Below are 24,774 nucleotides of genomic sequence, written 5' to 3' on the forward strand. Positions count from 1 at the left end.
CCCCACCACCACCCCTAAATAGACTTATACCTCTCCACCCCCCACCACCCCTACATAGACTTATACCTCTCCACCCCCCACCACCCCTACATAGACTTATACCTCTCCACCCCCCACCACCCCTACATAGACTTATACCTCTCCACCCCCCACCACCCCTACATAGACTTATACCTCTCCACCCCCCACCACCCCTACATAGACTTATACTTCTCCACCCCCCACCACCCCTACATAGACTTATACCTCTCCACCCCCCACTACCCCTACATAGACTTATACCTCTCCACCCCCCACCACCCCTATATAGACTTATACCTCTCCACCCCCCCACCACCCCTACATAGACATATACCTCTCCACCCCCCACCACCTCTACATAGACGTATACCTCTCCACCCCCCACCACCTCTACATAGACTTATACCTCTCCACCCCCCACCACCCCTACATAGACTTATACCTCTCCACCCCCCACCACCCCTACATAGACGTATACCTCTCCACCCCCCACCACCTCTACATAGACGTATACCTCTCCACCCCCCCACCACCTCTACATAGACTTATACCTCTCCACCCCCCACCCCTACATAGACTTATACCTCTCCACCCCCCCCCACCACCACTAAATAGACTTATACCTCTCCACCCCCCACCACCCCTACATAGACTTATACCTCTCCACCCCCCACCACCTCTACATAGACGTATACCCTTCCACCCCCCACCACCTCTACATAGACTTATACCTCTCCACCCCCCACCACCCCTACATAGACTAATACCTCTCCACCCCCCTACCACCCCTACATAGACTTATACCTCTCCACCCCCCCCCCACCCCAACATAGACTTATACCTCTCCACCCCCCCACCACCCCTACATAGACTTATACCTCTCCACCCCCCACCACCCCCCCACCACCACCACCCCTACATAGACTTATACCTCTCCACCCCCCACCACCCCTACATAGACTTATACCTCTCCACCCCCCAACCCCTACATAGACTTATACCTCTCCACCCCCCCCACCCCTACATAGACTTATACCTCTCCACACCCCCCCACCACCCCTACATAGACTTATACCTCTCCACCCCCCACCACCCCTATATAGACTTATACCTCTCCACCCCCCACCAACCCCTACATAGACTTATACCTCTCCACCCCCCACCACCCCTACATAGACGTATACCTCTCCACCCCCCACCACCTCTACATAGACGTATACCTCTCCACCCCCACCACCTCTACATAGACTTATACCTCTCCACCCCCACCACCCCTACATAGACTTATACCTCTCCACCCCCCCCACCCCTACATGGACTTATACCTCTCCGCCCCCCCCACCCCTACATAGACTTAATCCTCTCCACCCCCACCACCCCTACATAGACTTTTACCTCTCCACCCCCCCCACCCCTACAAAGACTTATACCTCTCCACCCCCCCACCACCCCTACATAGACTTATACCTCTCCACCCCCCCACCACCCCTACATAGACTTATACCTCTACACCCCCACACCACCCCTACATAGACTTATACCTCTCCACCCCCCCCCCCACCACCCATACATAGACTTATACCTCTCCACCCCCCACCACCTCTATATAGACTTATACCTCTCCACCCCCCACCACCCCTACATAGACTTATACCTCTCCACCCCCCCCCACCACCCCTACATAGACTTATACCTCTCCACCCCACCACCACCCCTACATAGACTTATACCTTTCCACCCCCCCCCCAACACCCCAACATAGACTTATACCTCTCCACCCCCCCACCACCCCTAGATAGACTTATACCTCTCCACCCCCACCACCCCTACATAGACTTACACCTCTCCACCCCCCCACCCCTACATAGACTTATACCTCTCCACCCCCCTCCTGCCCTACATAGACTTATACCTCTCCACCCACCACCACCCCTACATAGACTTATACCTCTCCACCCCCCCCACCTGCCCTACATAGACTTATACCTCTCCACCCCCCCCCCACCACCCCTAAATAGACTTATACCTTTCCACCCCCCCCCCACCACCCCAACATAGACTTATACCTCTCCACCCCCCCACCACCGCTAGATAGACTTATACCTCTCCACCCCCACCACCCCTACATAGACTTATACCTCTCCACCCCCCCCACCCCTACATAGACTTATACCTCTCCACCCCCCCTCCTGCCCTACATAGACTTATACCTCTCCACCCCCCACCACCCCTACATAGACTTATACCTCTCCACCCCCCCCCACCTGCCCTACATAGACTTATACCTCTCCACCCCCCCCCACCACCCCTAAATAGACTTATACCTCTCCCCCCCCCCCCACCACCCCAACATTGACTTATACCTCTCCACCCCCCACCACCCCTACATAGACTTATACCTCTCCACCCCCCACCACCCCTACATAGACTTATACCTCTCCACCCCCCCCCCCACCACCCCTACATAGACTTATACCTCTCCACCCCCCAACCCCTACATAGACTTATACCTCTCCACCCCCCCCCCACCACCACTCATAGACTTATACCTCTCCACCCCCCAACCACTACATAGACTTATACCTCTCCACCCCCCCCACCACACCTACATAGACTTATACCTCTCCACCCCCCCCCCACCACCCCAACATAGACCTAGACCTCTCCACCCCCCACCACCCCTACATAGACTTATACCTCTCCACCCCCCACCACCCCTACATAGACTTATACCTCTCCACCCCCCACCAACCCCTACATAGACTTATACCTCTCCACCCCCCCACCCCAACATAGACTTATACCTCTCCACCCCCCACCACCCCTACATAGACTTATACCTCTCCACCCCCCACCACCCCTACATAGACTTATACCTCTCCACCCCCCACCACCTCTACATAGACTTACACCCCTCCACCCCCCCCCCACCACCACTACATAGACTTATACCTCTTCACCCCCCCACCACCTCTACATAGACTTATACCTCTCCACCCCCACCACCCCTACAATGACTTATACCTCTCCACCCCCCCACCACCCCTACATAGACTTATACCACGCCACCCCCCCACCACCCCTACATAGACTTATACCTCTCCACCCCCACACCACCCCTACATAGACTTATACCTCTCCACCCCCCCCCCCACCACCCCTACATAGACTTATACCTCTCCACCCCTCACCACCTCTATATAGACTTATACCTCTCCACCCCCCACCACCCCTACATAGACTTATACCTCTCCACCCCCCCCACCACCCCTACATAGACTTATACCTCTCCACCCCACCACCACCCCTACATAGACTTATACCTTTCCACCCCCCCCCACCACCCCAACATAGACTTATACCTCTCCACCCCCCCACCACCCCTAGATAGACTTATACCTCTCCACCCCCACCACCCCTACATAGACTTATACCTCTCCACCCCCCCCACCCCTACATAGACTTATACCTCTCCACCCCCCCTCCTGCCCTACATAGACTTATACCTCTCCACCCCCCCCCACCTGCCCTACATAGACTTATACCTCTCCACCCCCCCCCACCACCCCTAAATAGACTTATACCTCTCCACCCCCCCCACCACCCCAACATAGACTTATACCTCTCCACCCCCCACCACCCCTACATAGACTTATACCTCTCCACCCCCCACCACCCCTACATAGACTTATACCTCTCCACTCCCCCCACCACCCCTACATAGACTTATACCTCTCCACCCCCCCAACCCCTACATAGACTTATACCTCTCCACCCCCCCCCCACCACCACTACATAGACTTATACCTTTTCACCCCCCCCACCACCACTACATAGACTTATACCTCTCCACCCCCCACCAACCCCTACATAGACTTATACCTCTCCACCCCCCCACCCCAACATAGACTTATACCTCTCTACCCCCCACCACGCCTACATAGACTTATACCTCTCCACCCCCCACCACCCCTACATAGACTTATACCTCTCCACCCCACCCCCCCCCCCCACCACCCCTACATAGACTTATACCTCTCCACCCCACCCCCCCACCACCCCTACATAGACTTATACCTCTCCACCGCAACCCCCCACCACCCCTACATAGACTTATACCTCTCCAACCCCCCCACCACCCCTACATAGACTTATACCTCTCCACCCCCCACCGCCCCTACATAGACTTATACCTCTCCACCCCCCACCACCTCTACATAGACTTTTACCTCTCCACCCCCCCTCCTGCCCTACATAGACTTATACCTCTCCACCCCCCACCGCCCCTACATAGACTTATACCTCTCCACCCCCCCCACCACCCCAACATAGACTTCTACCTCTCCACCCCCCCCACCCCTACATAGACTTATACCTCTCCACTCCCCCCCACCACCCCTACATAGACTTATACCTCTCCACCCCCCACCACCCCTACATAGACTTATACCTCTCCACCCCCCCACCACCCCTACATAGACTTATACCTCTCCACCCCCCACCACCCCTACATAGACTTATACCTCTCCACCCCCCACCACCCCTACATAGACTTATACCTCTCCACCCCCCCCCCCACCACCCCTACATAGACTTATACCTCTCCACCCCCCCACCACCCCAACATAGACTTATACCTCTCCACCCCCCCCCATCACCCCAACATAGACTTCTACCTCTCCATCCCCCCACCACCCCTACATAGACTTATACCTCTCTACCCCCCCCACCACCCCAACATAGACTTATACCTCTCCACCCCCCCCCCCATCACCCCAACATAGACTTCTACCTCTCCATCCCCCCACCACCCCTTCATAGACTTATACCTCTCACCCCCCCCCACCACCCCTACATAGACTTATACCTTTCCACCCCCCACCACCCCAACATAGACTTCTACCTCTCCACCCCCCCCACCACCCCTACATAGACTTATACCTCTCACCCCCCCCCACCACCCCTACATAGACTTATACCTCTCCACCCCCTCCCACCACCCCTACATAGACTTATACCTTTCCACCCCCCCACCACCCCTACATAGACTTATACCTCTCCACCCCCCCCCCCACCACCCCTACATAGACTTATACCTCTCCACCCCCCACCACCCATACATTCCACCCCCCCCACCCCCTACATAGACTTATACCTCTCCACCCCCCCACCACCACCACCCCTACATAGACTTATACCTCTCCACCCCCCACCACCCATACATTCCACCCCCCCCACCCCCTACATAGACTTATACCTCTCCACCCCCCCCACCCCTACATAGACTTATACCTCTCCACCCCCCACCGCCCCTACATAGACTTATACCTCTCCACCCCACCCCCCCCCCACCACCCCTACATAGACTTATACCTCTCCACCCTAACCCCCCACCACCCCTACATAGACTTATACCTCTCCACCGCACCCCCCCCCCCACCACCCCTACATAGACTTATACCTCTCCACCCCCCCACCATCCCTACATAGACTTATACATCTCCACCCCCCACCGCCCCTACATAGACTTATACCTCTCCACCCCCCCCCCACCCCTACATAGACTTATACCTCTCCACTCCCCCCCACCACCCCTACATAGACTTATACCTCTCCACCCCCCACCACCCCTACATAGACTTATACCTCTCCACCCCCCCACCACCCCTACATAGACTTATACCTCTCCACCCCCCACCACCCCTACATAGACTTATACCTCTCCACCCCCCACCACCCCTACATAGACTTATACCTCTCCACCCCCCCCACCACCCCTACATAGACTTATACCTCTCCACCCAACCTCACCACCCCTACATAGACTTATACCTCTCACCCCCCCCCCACCACCCCTACATAGACTTATACCTCTCCACCCCCCCCACCACCCCTACATAGACTTATACCTTTCCACCCCCCCACCACCCCTACATAGACTTATACCTCTCCACCCCCCAACCACCCCAACATAGACTTATACCTCTCAACCCCCCCCCACCACACCTACATAGACTTATACCTCTCCACCCCCCCCCCCACCCCAACATAGACTTATGCCTCTCAACCCCCCCCCACCACCCCTACATATACTTATACCTCTCCACCCCCCCCCCCCCACCCCAACATAGACTTATACCTCTCAACCCCCCCCCACCACCCCTACATAGACTTATACCTCTCCACCCCCCCCACCACCCCTACATAGACGTATACCTCTCCACCCCCCCCCACCCCAACATAGACTTATACCTCTCAACCCCCCCCCCCCACCACCCCTACATAGACTTATACCTTTCCACCCCCCCACCACCCCTTCATAGACTTATACCTCTCCACCCCCCCACCACACCTACATAGACTTATACCTCTCCACCCCCCACCACCCTTACATAGACTTATACCTCTCCACCCCCCACCACCCATACATTCCACCCCCCCTACCCCCTACATGGACTTATACCTCTCCTCCCCCCCCCACCCCTACATAGACTTATACCTCTCCACCCCCCACCGCCCCTACATAGACTTATACCTCTCCACCCCACCCCCCCCACCACCCCTACATAGACTTATACCTCTCCACCCCACCCCCCCCACCACCCCTACATAGACTTATACCTCACCACCCCCCCACCACCCCTACATAGACTTATACCTCTCCACCCCCCACCGCCCCTGCATAGACTTATACCTCTCCACCCCCCACCACGTCTACATAGACTTCTACCTCTCCACCCCCCCCCCTGCCCTACATAGACTTATACCTCTCCACCCCCCACCGCCCCTACATAGACTTATACCTCTCCACCCCCCCCACCACCCCAACATAGACTTCTACCTCTCCACCCCCCCACCCCTACATAGACTTATACCTCTCCACTCCCCCCCCACCACCCCTACATAGACTTATACCTCTCCACCCCCCACCACCCCTACATAGACTTATACCTCTCCACCCCCCACCACCCCTACATAGACTTATACCTCTCCACCCCCCACCACCCCTACATAGACTTATACCTCTCCACCCCCCACCACCCCTACATAGACTTATACCTCTCCACCCCCCCCCACCACCCCTACATAGACTTATACCTCTCCACCCCCCCACCACCCCAACATAGACTTATACCTCTCCACCCCCCCCCCATCACCCCAACATAGACTTCTACCTCTCCATCCCCCCACCACCCCTACATAGACTTATAACCTCTCTACCCCCCCCCCACCCCAACATAGACTTATACCTCTCCACACCCCCCCCCCATCACCCCAACATAGACTTCTACCTCTCCATCCCCCCACCACCCCTTCATAGACTTATACCTTTCCACCCCCCACCACCCCAACATAGACTTCTACCTCTCCACCCCCCCCACCACCCCTACATAGACTTATACCTCTCCACCCCCCAACCACTCCAACATAGACTTATACCTCTCAACCCCCCCCCACCACACCTACATAGACTTATACCTCTCAACCCCCCCCCCACCACCCCTACATATACTTATACCTCTCCACCCCCCCCCACCCCAACATAGACTTATACCTCTCCACCCCCCCCCACCACCCCTACATAGACTTATACCTCTCCACCCCCCCCCCCCACCCCAACATAGACTTATACCTCTCAACCCCCCCCCCACCCCCCCTACATAGACTTATACCTCTCCACCCCCCCCCACTCCTACATAGACGTATACCTCTCCACCCCCCACCACCCCTACATAGACTTATACCTCTCCACCCCCCACCACCACTACATAGACGTATACCTCTCCACCCCCCCCCACTCCTACATAGACTTTTACCTCTCCTCCCCCCACCACCCCTACATAGACTTATACCTCTCCACCCCCCACCACCCCTACATAGACTTATACCTCTCCACCCCCCACCACCACCCCTACATAGACTTATACCTCTCCACCCCCCACCACCCCTACATAGACTTATACCTCTCCACCCCCCACCACCCCTACATAGACTTATACCTCTCCACCCCCCACCACCCCTACATAGACTTATACCTCTCCACCCCCCACCACCCCTACATAGACTTATACCTCTCCACCCCCCACCACCCCTACATAGACTTATACCTCTCCACCCCCCACCACCCCTACATAGACTTATACTTCTCCACCCCCCACCACCCCTACATAGACTTATACCTCTCCACCCCCCACCACCCCTACATAGACTTATACCTCTCCACCCCCCACCACCCCTATATAGACTTATACCTCTCCACCCCCCACCACCCCTACATAGACATATACCTCTCCACCCCCCACCACCTCTACATAGACGTATACCTCTCCACCCCCCACCACCTCTACATAGACTTATACCTCTCCACCCCCCACCACCCCTACATAGACTTATACCTCTCCACCCCCCACCACCCCTACATAGACGTATACCTCTCCACCCCCCACCACCTCTACATAGACGTATACCTCTCCACCCCCCACCACCTCTACATAGACTTATACCTCTCCACCCCCCACCCCTACATAGACTTATACCTCTCCACCCCCCCCACCACCACTAAATAGACTTTTACCTCTCCACCCCCCACCACCCCTACATAGACTTATACCTCTCCACCCCCCACCACCTCTACATAGACGTATACCCTTCCACCCCCCACCACCTCTACATAGACTTATACCTCTCCACCCCCCACCACCCCTACATAGACTAATACCTCTCCACCCCCCACCACCCCTACATAGACTTATACCTCTCCACCCCCCTCACCACCCCTACATAGACTTATACCTCTCCACCCCCCCCACCACCCCTACATAGACTTATACCTCTCCACCCCCCACCACCCCTACATAGACTTATACCTCTCCACCCCCCCACCCCTACATAGACTTATACCTCTCCACCCCCCCCACCCCTACATAGACTTATACCTCTCCACACCCCCCCACCACCCCTACATGGACTTATACCTCTCCACCCCCCACCACCCCTACATAGACTTATACCTCTCCACCCCCCACCAACCCCTACATAGACTTATACCTCTCCACCCCCCACCACCCCTACATAGACGTATACCTCTCCACCCCCCACCACCTCTACATAGACGTATACCTCTCCACCCCCACCACCTCTACATAGACTTATACCTCTCCACCCCCACCACCCCTACATAGACTTATACCTCTCCACCCCCCCCACCCCTACATGGACTTATACCTCTCCGCCCCCCCCACCCCTACATAGACTTATACCTCTCCACCCCCACCACCCCTACATAGACTTATACCTCTCCACCCCCCCCACCCCTACAAAGACTTATACCTCTCCACCCCCCCACCACCCCTACATAGACTTATACCTCTCCACCCCCACACCACCCCTACATAGACTTATACCTCTCCACCCCCCCCCCCCCCACCACCCATACATAGACTTATACCTCTCCACCCCCCACCACCTCTACATAGACTTATACCTCTCCACCCCCCACCACCCCTACATAGACTTATACCTCTCCACCCCCCCACCACCCCTACATAGACTTATACCTCTCCACCCCACCACCACCCCTACATAGACTTATACCTCTCCACCCCCCCCCCACCACCCCAACATAGACTTATACCTCTCCACCCCCCCACCACCCCTAGATAGACTTATACCTCTCCACCCCCACCACCCCTACATAGACTTACACCTCTCCACCCCCCCCCACCCCTACATAGACTTATACCTCTCCACCCCCCTCCTGCCCTACATAGACTTATACCTCTCCACCCCCCACCACCCCTACATAGACTTATACCTCTCCACCCCCCCCACCTGCCCTACATAGACTTATACCTCTCCACCCCCCCCCACCACCCCTAAATAGAATTATACCTTTCCACCCCCCCCACCACCCCAACATAGACTTATACCTCTCCACCCCCCCACCACCGCTAGATAGACTTATACCTCTCCACCCCCACCACCCCTACATAGACTTATACCTCTCCACCCCCCCCACCCCTACATAGACTTATACCTCTCCACCCCCCCTCCTGCCCTACATAGACTTATACCTCTCCACCCCCCACCACCCCTACATAGACTTATACCTCTCCACCCCCCCCCACCTGCCCTACATAGACTTATACCTCTCCACCCCCCCCCACCACCCCTACATAGACTTATACCTCTCCCCCCCCCCACCACCCCAACATAGACTTATACCTCTCCACCCCCCACCACCCCTACATAGACTTATACCTCTCCACCCCCCACCACCCCTACATAGACTTATACCTCTCCACCCCCCCCCCCCACCACCCCTACATAGACTTATACCTCTCCACCCCCCAACCCCTACATAGACTTATACCTCTCCACCCCCCCCCACCACCACTCATAGACTTATACCTCTCCACCCCCCAACCACTACATAGACTTATACCTCTCCACCCCCCCCACCACACCTACATAGACTTATACCTCTCCACCCCCCCCCACCACCCCAACATAGACCTATACCTCTCCACCCCCCACCACCCCTACATAGACTTATACCTCTCCACCCCCCACCACCCCTACATAGACTTATACCTCTCCACCCCCCACCAACCCCTACATAGACTTATACCTCTCCACCCCCCCCACCCCAACATAGACTTATACCTCTCCACCCCCCCCCACCTGCCCTACATAGACTTATACCTCTCCACCCCCCCCCACCACCCCTAAATAGACTTATACCTCTCCACCCCCCCCACCACCCCAACATAGACTTATACCTCTCCACCCCCCACCACCCCTACATAGACTTATACCTCTCCACCCCCCACCACCCCTACATAGACTTATACCTCTCCACCCCCCACCACCCCTACATAGACTTATACCTCTCCATCCCCCCACCCCTACATAGACTTATACCTCTCCACCCCCCCACCCCTACATAGACTTATACCTCTCCACACCCCCCCACCACCCCTACATAGACTTATACCTCTCCACCCCCCACCACCCCTATATAGACTTATACCTCTCCACCCCCCACCAACCCCTACATAGACTTATACCTCTCCACCCCCCACCACCCCTACATAGACGTATACCTCTCCACCCCCCACCACCTCTACATAGACGAATACCTCTACACCCCCACCACCTCTACATAGACTTATACCTCTCCACCCCCACCACCCCTACATAGACTTATACCTCTCCACCCCCCCCACCCCTACATGGACTTATACCTCTCCGCCCCCCCCACCCCTAAATAGACTTATACCTCTCCACCCCCACCACCCCTACATAGACTTATACCTCTCCACCCCCCCCACCCCTACAAAGACTTATACCTCTCCACCCCCCCACCACCCCTACATAGACTTATACCTCTCCACCCCCCCACCACCCCTACATAGACTTATACCTCTCCACCCCCACACCACCCCTACATAGACTTATACCTCTCCACCCCCCCCCCCCCACCACCCATACATAGACTTATACATCTCCACCCCCCACCACCTCTATATAGACTTATACCTCTCCACCCCCCACCACCCCTACATAGACTTATACCTCTCCACCCCCCCTACCACCCCTACATAGACTTATACCTCTCCACCCCACCACCACCCCTACATAGACTTATACCTTTCCACCCCCCCCCCCCACCACCCCAACATAGACTTATACCTCTCCACCCCCCCACCACCCCTAGATAGACTTATACCTCTCCACCCCCACCACCCCTACATAGACTTACACCTCTCCACCCCCCCCACCCCTACATAGACTTATACCTCTCCACCCCCCTCCTGCCCTACATAGACTTATACCTCTCCACCCCCCACCACCCCTACATAGACTTATACCTCTCCACCCCCCCACCTGCCCTACATAGACTTATACCTCTCCACCCCCCCCCCACCACCCCTAAATAGACTTATACCTTTCCACCCCCCCCACCACCCCAACATAGACTTATACCTCCACACCCCCCCACCACCGCTAGATAGACTTATACCTCTCCACCCCCACCACCCCTACATAGACTTATACCTCTCCACCCCCCCACCCCTACATAGACTTATACCTCTCCACCCCCCCTCCTGCCCTACATAGACTTATACCTCTCCACCCCCCCCCACCACCCCTACATAGACTTATACCTCTCCACCCCCCCCACCTGCCCTACATAGACTTATACCTCTCCACCCCCCCCCACCACCCCTAAATAGACTTATACCTCCCCCCCCCCACCACCCCAACATAGACTTATACCTCTCCACCCCCCACCACCCCTACATAGACTTATACCTCTCCACCCCCCACCACCCCTACATAGACTTATACCTCTCCACCCCCCCCCCACCACCCCTACATATACTTATACCTCTCCACCCCCCAACCCCTACATAGACTTATACCTCTCCACCCCCCCCCCACCACCTCTCATAGACTTATACCTCTCCACCCCCCAACCACTACATAGACTTATACCTCTCCACCCCCCCCACCACACCTACATAGACTTATACCTCTCCACCCCCCCCCCACCACCCCAACATAGACCTATACCTCTCCACCCCCCACCACCCCTACATAGACTTATACCTCTCCACCCCCCACCACCCCTACATAGACTTATACCTCTCCACCCCCCACCAACCCCTACATAGACTTATACCTCTCCACCCCCCCACCCCAACATAGACTTATACCTCTCCACCCCCCACCACCCCTACATAGACTTATACCTCTCCACCCCCCACCACCCCTACATAGACTTATACCTCTCCACCCCCCACCACCTCTACATAGACTTACACCCCTCCACCCCCCCCCACCACCACTACATAGACTTATACCTCTTCACCCCCCCCCACCACCTCTACATAGACTTATACCTCTCCACCCCCACCACCCCTACAAAGACTTATACCTCTCCACCCCCCCACCACCCCTACATAGACTTATACCAAGCCACCCCCCCACCACCCCTACATAGACTTATACCTCTCCACCCCCACACCACCCCTACATAGACTTATACCTCTCCACCCCCCCCCCACCACCCCTACATAGACTTATACCTCTCCACCCCTCACCACCTCTATATAGACTTATACCTCTCCACCCCCCACCACCCCTACATAGACTTATACCTCTCCACCCCCCCCACCACCCCTACATAGACTTATACCTCTCCACCCCACCACCACCCCTACATAGACTTATACCTTTCCACCCCCCCCCCCACCACCCCAACATAGACTTATACCTCTCCACCCCCCCACCACCCCTAGATAGACTTATACCTCTCCACCCCCACCACCCCTACATAGACTTATACCTCTCCACCCCCCCCACCCCTACATAGACTTATACCCCTCCACCCCCCCTCCTGCCCTACATAGACTTATACCTCTCCACCCCCCACCACCCCTACATAGACTTATACCTCTCCACCCCCCCACCTGCCCTACATAGACTTATACCTCTCCACCCCCCCCCACCACCCCTAAATAGACTTATACCTCTCCACCCCCCCCCCACCACCCCAACATAGACTTATACCTCTCCACCCCCCACCACCCCTACATAGACTTATACCTCTCCACCCCCCACCACCCCTACATAGACTTATACCTCTCCACCCCCCCCACCTGCCCTACATAGACTTATACCTCTCCACCCCCCAACCCCTACATAGACTTATACCTCTCCACCCCCCCCCCCCACCACCACTACATAGACTTATACCTTTTCACCCCCCCCACCACCACTACATAGACTTATACCTCTCCACCCCCCACCAACCCCTACATAGACTTATACCTCTCCACCCCCCCACCCCAACATAGACTTATACCTCTCTACCCCCCACCACGCCTACATAGACTTATACCTCTCCACCCCCCACCACCCCTACATAGACTTATACCTCTCCACCCCACCCCCCCCCCCCACCACCCCTACATAGACTTATACCTCTCCACCCCACCCCCCCACCACCCCTACATAGACTTATACCTCTCCACCGCAACCCCCCACCACCCCTACATAGACTTATACCTCTCCAACCCCCCCACCACCCCTACATAGACTTATACCTCTCCACCCCCCACCGCCCCTACATAGACTTATACCTCTCCACCCCCCACCACCTCTACATAGACTTTTACCTCTCCACCCCCCCTCCTGCCCTACATAGACTTATACCTCTCCACCCCCCACCGCCCCTACATAGACTTATACCTCTCCACCCCCCCACCACCCCAACATAGACTTCTACCTCTCCACCCCCCCCACCCCTACATAGACTTATACCTCTCCACTCCCCCCCACCACCCCTACATAGACTTATACCTCTCCACCCCCCACCACCCCTACATAGACTTATACCTCTCCACCCCCCCACCACCCCTACATAGACTTATACCTCTCCACCCCCCACCACCCCTACATAGACTTATACCTCTCCACCCCCCACCACCCCTACATAGACTTATACCTCTCCACCCCCCCCCCCACCACCCCTACATAGACTTATACCTCTCCACCCCCCCACCACCCCAACATAGACTTATACCTCTCCACCCCCCCCCATCACCCCAACATAGACTTCTACCTCTCCATCCCCCCACCACCCCTACATAGACTTATACCTCTCTACCCCCCCACCACCCCAACATAGACTTATACCTCTCCACCCCCCCCCATCACCCCAACATAGACTTCTACCTCTCCATCCCCCCACCACCCCTTCATAGACTTATACCTCTCACCCCCCCCACCACCCCTACATAGACTTATACCTTTCCACCCCCCACCACCCCAACATAGACTTCTACCTCTCCACCCCCCCCACCACCCCTACATAGACTTATACCTCTCACCCCCCCCCACCACCACTACATAGACTTATACCTCTCCACCCCCTCCCACCACCCCTACATAGACTTATACCTTTCCACCCCCCCACCACCCCTACATAGACTTATACCTCTCCACCCCCCCCCCCACCACCCCTACATAGACTTATACCTCTCCACCCCCCACCACCCATACATTCCACCCCCCCCACCCCCTACATAGACTTATACCTCTCCACCCCCCCACCACCACCACCCCTACATAGACTTATACCTCTCCACCCCCCACCACCCATACATTCCACCCCCCCCACCCCCTACATAGACTTATACCTCTCCACCCCCCCCACCCCTACATAGACTTATACCTCTCCACCCCCCACCGCCCCTACATAGACTTATACCTCTCCACCCCACCCCCCCCCACCACCCCTACATAGACTTATACCTCTCCACCCTAACCCCCCACCACCCCTACATAGACTTATACCTCTCCACCGCACCCCCCCCCCACCACCCCTACATAGACTTATACCTCTCCACCCCCCCACCATCCCTACATAGACTTATACCTCTCCACCCCCCACCGCCCCTACATAGACTTATACCTCTCCACCCCCCCCCCACCCCTACATAGACTTATACCTCTCCACTCCCCCCCACCACCCCTACATAGACTTATACCTCTCCACCCCCCACCACCCCTACATAGACTTATACCTCTCCACCCCCCCACCACCCCTACATAGACTTATACCTCTCCACCCCATCCCAACACCCCTACATAGACTTATACCTCTCCACCCCCCACCACCCCTACATAGACTTATACCTCTCCACCCAACCGCACCACCCCTACATAGACTTATACCTCTCACCCCCCCCCACCACCCCTACATAGACTTATACCTCTCCAACCCCCCCCCACCACCCCTACATAGACTTATACCTTTCCACCCCCCCACCACCCCTACATAGACTTATACCTCTCCACCCCCCAACCACCCCAACATAGACTTATACCTCTCAACCCCCCCCACCACACCTACATAGACTTATACCTCTCCACCCCCCCCCCCCCCACCACCCCTACATAGACTTATACCTCTCCACCCTCCCCCCACCACCCCTACATAGACTTATACCTCTCCACCCCCCCCCCCACCCCAACATAGACTTATGCCTCTCAACCCCCCCCACCACCCCTACATATACTTATACCTCTCCACCCCCCCCCCCCACCCCAACATAGACTTATACCTCTCAACCCCCCCCCACCACCCCTACATAGACTTATACCTCTCCACCCCCCCCACCACCCCTACATAGACGTATACCTCTCCACCCCCCCCCACCCCAACATAGACTTATACCTCTCAACCCCCCCCCCCACCACCCCTACATAGACTTATACCTTTCCACCCCCCCACCACCCCTTCATAGACTTATACCTCTCCACCCCCCCACCACACCTACATAGACTTATACCTCTCCACCCCCCACCACCCTTACATAGACTTATACCTCTCCACCCCCCACCACCCATACATTCCACCCCCCCACCCCCTACATGGACTTATACCTCTCCTCCCCCCCCCACCCCTACATAGACTTATACCTCTCCACCCCCCACCGCCCCTACATAGACTTATACCTCTCCACCCCACCCCCCCCCCACCACCCCTACATAGACTTATACCTCTCCACCCCACCCCCCCACCACCCCTACATAGACTTATACCTCACCACCCCCCCACCACCCCTACATAGACTTATACCTCTCCACCCCCCACCGCCCCTACATAGACTTATACCTCTCCACCCCCCACCACGTCTACATAGACTTCTACCTCTCCACCCCCCCTCCTGCCCTACATAGACTTATACCTCTCCACCCCCCACCGCCCCTACATAGACTTATACCTCTCCACCCCCCCCACCACCCCAACATAGACTTCTACCTCTCCACTCCCCCCCACCACCCCTACATAGACTTATACCTCTCCACCCCCCACCACCCCTACATAGACTTATACCTCTCCACCCCCCACCACCCCTACATAGACTTATACCTCTCCACCCCCCACCACCCCTACATAGACTTATACCTCTCCACCCCCCCCCACCACCCCTACATAGACTTATACCTCTCCACCCCCCCACCACCCCAACATAGACTTATACCTCTCCACCCCCCCCCCATCACCCCAACATAGACTTCTACCTCTCCATCCCCCCACCACCCCTACATAGACTTATAACCTCTCTACCCCCCCCACCACCCCAACATAGACTTATACCTCTCCACCCCCCCCCATCACCCCAACATAGACTTCTACCTCTCCATCCCCCCACCACCCCTTCATAGACTTATCCCTTCCCACCCCCCACCACCCCAACATAGACTTCTACCTCTCCACCCCCCCACCACCCCTACATAGACTTATACCTCTCCACCCCCCAACCACTCCAACATAGACTTATACCTCTCAACCCCCCCCCCACCACACCTACATAGACTTATACCTCTCAACCCCCCCCCACCACCCCTACATATACTTATACCTCTCCACCCCCCCCCACCCCAACATAGACTTATACCTCTCAACCCCCCCCCACCACCCCTACATAGACTTATACCTCTCCACCCCCCCCCACCACCCCTACATAGACTTATACCTCTCCACCCCCCCCCCCACCCCAACATAGACTTACACCTCTCAACCCCCCCCCCCACCACCCCTACATAGACTTATACCTTTCCATCCCCCCCACCACCCCTACATAGACTTATACCTTTCCACCCCCCCACCACTCCTTCATAGACTTATACCTCTCCACCCCCCCACCACACCTACATAGACTTATACCTCTCCACCCCCCACCACCCCTACATAGACTTATACCTCTCCACCCCAAACCACCCATACATTCCACCCCCCCCCCACCCCCTACATGGACTTATACCTCTCCACCCCCCCACCCCTACATAGACTTATACCTCTCCACCCCCCACCGCCCCTACATAGACTTAGACCTCTCCACCCCACCCCCCCCACCACCCCTACATAGACTTATACCTCTCCACCCCACCCCCCCCACCACCCCTACATAGACTTATACCTCTCCACCGCACCCCCCCACCACCCCTACATAGACTTATACCTCTCCACCCCCCCACCACCCCTACATAGACTTATACCTCTCCACCCCCCACCGCCCCTACATAGACTTATACCTCTCCACCCCCCACCACCTCTACATAGACTTCTACCTCTTCACCCCCCCTCCTGCCCTACATAGACTTATACCTCTCCACCCCCCCCCCCCACCACCCCTACATAGACTTATACCTCTCCACCCCCCCACCACCCCAACATAGACTTATACCTCTCCACCCCCCCCCATCACCCCAACATAGACTTCTACCTCTCCATCCCCCCACCACCCCTACATAGATTTATAACCTCTCTACCCCCCCCACCACCCCAACATAGACTTCTACCTCTCCACCCCCCCCCATCACCCCAACATAGACTTCTACCTCTCCATCCCCCCACCACCCCTTCATAGACTTATACCTCTCACCCCCCCCACCACCCCTACATAGACTTATACCATTCTACCCCCCACCACCCCAACATAGACTTCTACCTCTCCACCCCCCCCACCACCCCTACATAGACTTATACCTCTCACCCCCCCCCCACCACCCCAACATAGACTTATACCTCTCCACCCCCCCCCATCACCCCAACATAGACTTCTACCTCTCCATCCCCCCACCACCCCTTCATAGACTTATACCTCTCACCCCCCCCACCACCCCTACATAGACTTATACCTTTCCACCCCCCACCACCCCAACATAGACTTCTACCTCTCCACCCCCCCCACCACCCCTACATAGACTTATACCTCTCACCCCCCCCCACCACCACTACATAGACTTATACCTCTCCACCCCCTCCCACCACCCCTACATAGACTTATACCTTTCCACCCCCCCACCACCCCTACATAGACTTATACCTCTCCAACCCCCCCCCCACCACCCCTACATAGACTTATACCTCTCCACCCCCCACCACCCATACATTCCACCCCCCCCACCCCCTACATAGACTTATACCTCTCCACCCCCCCACCACCACCACCCCTACATAGACTTATACCTCTCCACCCCCCACCACCCATACATTCCACCCCCCCCACCCCCTACATAGACTTATACCTCTCCACCCCCCCCACCCCTACATAGACTTATACCTCTCCACCCCCCACCGCCCCTACATAGACTTATACCTCTCCACCCCACCCCCCCCCACCACCCCTACATAGACTTATACCTCTCCACCCTAACCCCCCACCACCCCTACATAGACTTATACCTCTCCACCGCACCCCCCCCCCCACCACCCCTACATAGACTTATACCTCTCCACCCCCCCACCATCCCTACATAGACTTATACCTCTCCACCCCCCACCGCCCCTACATAGACTTATACCTCTCCACCCCCCCCCCACCCCTACATAGACTTATACCTCTCCACTCCCCCCCACCACCCCTACATAGACTTATACCTCTCCACCCCCCACCACCCCTACATAGACTTATACCTCTCCACCCCCCCACCACCCCTACATAGACTTATACCTCTCCACCCCCCACCACCCCTACATAGACTTATACCTCTCCACCCCCCACCACCCCTACATAGACTTATACCTCTCCACCCAACCGCACCACCCCTACATAGACTTATACCTCTCACCCCCCCCCACCACCCCTACATAGACTTATACCTCTCCAACCCCCCCCACCACCCCTACATAGACTTATACCTTTCCACCCCCCCACCACCCCTACATAGACTTATACCTCTCCACCCCCCAACCACCCCAACATAGACTTATACCTCTCAACCCCCCCCACCACACCTACATAGACTTATACCTCTCCACCCCCCCCCCCCCACCACCCCTACATAGACTTATACCTCTCCACCCTCCCCCCACCACCCCTACATAGACTTATACCTCTCCACCCCCCCCCCACCCCAACATAGACTTATGCCTCTCAACCCCCCCCACCACCCCTACATATACTTATACCTCTCCACCCCCCCCCACCCCAACATAGACTTATACCTCTCAACCCCCCCCCACCACCCCTACATAGACTTATACCTCTCCACCCCCCCCACCACCCCTACATAGACGTATACCTCTCCACCCCCCCCCACCCCAACATAGACTTATACCTCTCAACCCCCCCCCCACCACCCCTACATAGACTTATACCTTTCCACCCCCCCACCACCCCTTCATAGACTTATACCTCTCCACCCCCCCACCACACCTACATAGACTTATACCTCTCCACCCCCCACCACCCTTACATAGACTTATACCTCTCCACCCCCCACCACCCATACATTCCACCCCCCCACCCCCTACATGGACTTATACCTCTCCTCCCCCCCCCACCCCTACATAGACTTATACCTCTCCACCCCCCACCGCCCCTACATAGACTTATACCTCTCCACCCCACCCCCCCCCCACCACCCCTACATAGACTTATACCTCTCCACCCCACCCCCCCACCACCCCTACATAGACTTATACCTCACCACCCCCCCACCACCCCTACATAGACTTATACCTCTCCACCCCCCACCGCCCCTACATAGACTTATACCTCTCCACCCCCCACCACGTCTACATAGACTTCTACCTCTCCACCCCCCCTCCTGCCCTACATAGACTTATACCTCTCCACCCCCCACCGCCCCTACATAGACTTATACCTCTCCACCCCCCCCACCACCCCAACATAGACTTCTACCTCTCCACTCCCCCCCACCACCCCTACATAGACTTATACCTCTCCACCCCCCACCACCCCTACATAGACTTATACCTCTCCACCCCCCACCACCCCTACATAGACTTATACCTCTCCACCCCCCACCACCCCTACATAGACTTATACCTCTCCACCCCCCCCCACCACCCCTACATAGACTTATACCTCTCCACCCCCCCACCACCCCAACATAGACTTATACCTCTCCACCCCCCCCCATCACCCCAACATAGACTTCTACCTCTCCATCCCCCCACCACCCCTACATAGACTTATAACCTCTCTACCCCCCCCACCACCCCAACATAGACTTATACCTCTCCACACCCCCCCCCCATCACCCCAACATAGACTTCTACCTCTCCATCCCCCCACCACCCCTTCATAGACTTATCCCTTCCCACCCCCCACCACCCCAACATAGACTTCTACCTCTCCACCCCCCCACCACCCCTACATAGACTTATACCTCTCCACCCCCCAACCACTCCAACATAGACTTATACCTCTCAACCCCCCCCACCACACCTACATAGACTTATACCTCTCAACCCCCCCCCACCACCCCTACATATACTTATACCTCTCCACCCCCCCCCACCCCAACATAGACTTATACCTCTCAACCCCCCCCCACCACCCCTACATAGACTTATACCTCTCCACCCCCCCCCACCACCCCTACATAGACTTATACCTCTCCACCCCCCCCCCCCACCCCAACATAGACTTATACCTCTCAACCCCCCCCCCCACCACCCCTACATAGACTTATACCTTTCCATCCCCCCCACCACCCCTACATAGACTTATACCTTTCCACCCCCCCACCACCCCTTCATAGACTTATACCTCTCCACCCCCCCACCACACCTACATAGACTTATACCTCTCCACCCCCCACCACCCCTACATAGACTTATACCTCTCCACCCCAAACCACCCATACATTCCACCCCCCCCCCACCCCCTACATGGACTTATACCTCTCCACCCCCCCACCCCTACATAGACTTATACCTCTCCACCCCCCACCGCCCCTACATAGACTTAGACCTCTCCACCCCACCCCCCCCACCACCCCTACATAGACTTATACCTCTCCACCCCACCCCCCCCACCACCCCTACATAGACTTATACCTCTCCACCGCACCCCCCCACCACCCCTACATAGACTTATACCTCTCCACCCCCCCACCACCCCTACATAGACTTATACCTCTCCACCCCCCACCGCCCCTACATAGACTTATACCTCTCCACCCCCCACCACCTCTACATAGACTTCTACCTCTTCACCCCCCCTCCTGCCCTACATAGAATTATACCTCTCCACCCCCCCCCCCACCACCCCTACATAGACTTATACCTCTCCACCCCCCCACCACCCCAACATAGACTTATACCTCTCCACCCCCCCCCATCACCCCAACATAGACTTCTACCTCTCCATCCCCCCACCACCCCTACATAGATTTATAACCTCTCTACCCCCCCCACCACCCCAACATAGACTTCTACCTCTCCACCCCCCCCATCACCCCAACATAGACTTCTACCTCTCCATCCCCCCACCACCCCTTCATAGACTTATACCTCTCACCCCCCCCACCACCCCTACATAGACTTATACCATTCTACCCCCCACCACCCCAACATAGACTTCTACCTCTCCACCCCCCCCACCACCCCTACATAGACTTATACCTCTCACCCCCCCCCCCACCACCCCTACATAGACTTATACCTCTCCACCCCCTCCCACCACCCCTACATAGACTTATACCTTTCCACCCCCCCACCACCCCTACATAGACTTATACCTCTCCACCCCCCAACCACCCCAACATAGACTTATACCTCTCAACCCCCCCCACCACACCTACATAGACTTATACCTCTCCACCCCCCCCCCACCACCCCTACATAGACTTATACCTCTCCACCCTCCCCCCACCACCCCTACATAGACTTATACCTCTCCACCCCCCCCCCACCCCAACATAGACTTATACCTCTCAACCCCCCCCCCACCACCCCTACATAGACTTATACCTCTCCACCCCCCACCACCTAACATAGACTTATACCTCTCCACCCCCCCCACCACCTCTACATAGACTTATACCTCTCCACCCTTCCCACCACCCCAACATAGACTTATACCTCTCCATCCCCCCCACCACCCCTACATAGACTTATACCTCTCCACCCCCCCACCACCCCTACATAGACTTCTAGCTCTACACCCCCCCACCCCTACATAGACTTATACCTCTCAACCCCCCCCCACCACCCCTACATAGACTTATACCTCTCCACCCCCCCCCACCACCCTTACATAGAATTCTAGCTCTCCACCTCCCCACCACCCCTACATAGACTTATACCTCTCCACCTCCCCACCACCCCTACATAGACTTCTAGCTCTCCACCCCCCCCACCACCCCTACATAGACTTCTAGCTGTCCACCCCCCACCACCCCAACATAGACTTATACCTCTCCACCCCCCCCACCACCCCTACATAGACTTATACCTCTCCACCCCCCACCACCCCAACATAGACTTATACCTCTCCACCCCCCCACCACCCTACATAGACTTATACCTCTCCACCCCCCCCACCACCCCTACATAGACTTATACCTCTCCACCCCCCCCACCACCCCTACATAGACTTATACCTCTCCACCCCCCCCCACCACCCCTACATAGACTTATACCTCCCCCCCCCACCACCCCTACATAGACTTATACCTCTCCACCCCCCCACCACCCCTACATAGACTTATACCTCTCCACCCCCCCACCACCCCTACATAGACTTATACCTCTCCACCCCCCCCACCACCCCTACATAGACTTATACCTCTCCACCCCCCCCCCACCACCCCTACATAGACTTATACCTCTCCACCCCCCCACCACCCCTACATAGACTTATACCTCTCCACCCCCCCACCACACCTACATAGACTTATACCTCTCCACCCCCCCCACCACCCCTACATAGACTTATACCTCTCCACCCCCCCACCACCCCTACATAGACTTATACCACTCAACCCCCCACCACCCCTACATAGACTTATACCTCTCCACCCCCCCACCACCCCTACATAGACTTATACCTCTCCACCCCCCCACCACCCCTACATAGACTTATACCTCTCCACCCCCCACCACCCCTACATAGACTTATACCTCTCCACCCCCCCCCACCACCCCTACATAGACTTATACCTCTCCACCCCCCACCACCCCTACATAGACTTATACCTCTCCACCCCCCCCACCACCCCTACATAGACTTATACCTCTCCACCCCCCCACCACCCCTACATAGACTTATACCTCTCCACCCCCCACCACCCCTACATAGACTTATACCTCTCCACCCCCCCACCACCCCTACATAGACTTATACCTCTCCACCCCCCCACCCCTAAATAGACTTATACCTCTCCACCCCCCACCACCCCTACATAGACTTATACCTCTCCACCCCCCACCCCCCCTACATAGACTTATACCTCTCCACCCCCCACCACCCCTACATAGACGTATACCTCTCCACCCCCCCCCACCCCTACATAGACTTATACCTCTCCACCCCCCACCACCCCTACATAGACTTATACCTCTCCACCCCCCCCCCCACCACCCCTACATAGACTTATACCTCTACCACCCCCCCCACCACCCCTACATAGACTTATACCTCTCCACCCCCCCCACCACCCCTACATAGACTTATACCTCTCCACCCCCCCACCACCCCTACATAGACTTATACCTCTCCACCCCCCCACCACCCCTACATAGACTTATACCTCTCCACCCCCCACCACCCCTACATAGACTTATACCTCTCCACCCCCCCACCACCCCTACATAGACTTATACCTCTCCACCCCCCACCACCCCTACATAGACTTATACCTCTCCACCCCCCCACCACCCCTACATAGACTTATACCTCTCCACCCCCCACCACC

Source organism: Salvelinus fontinalis, chromosome 28 (genome assembly GCF_029448725.1).
Source record: "Salvelinus fontinalis isolate EN_2023a chromosome 28, ASM2944872v1, whole genome shotgun sequence".
Taxonomy (NCBI): Eukaryota; Metazoa; Chordata; class Actinopteri; order Salmoniformes; family Salmonidae; genus Salvelinus; species Salvelinus fontinalis.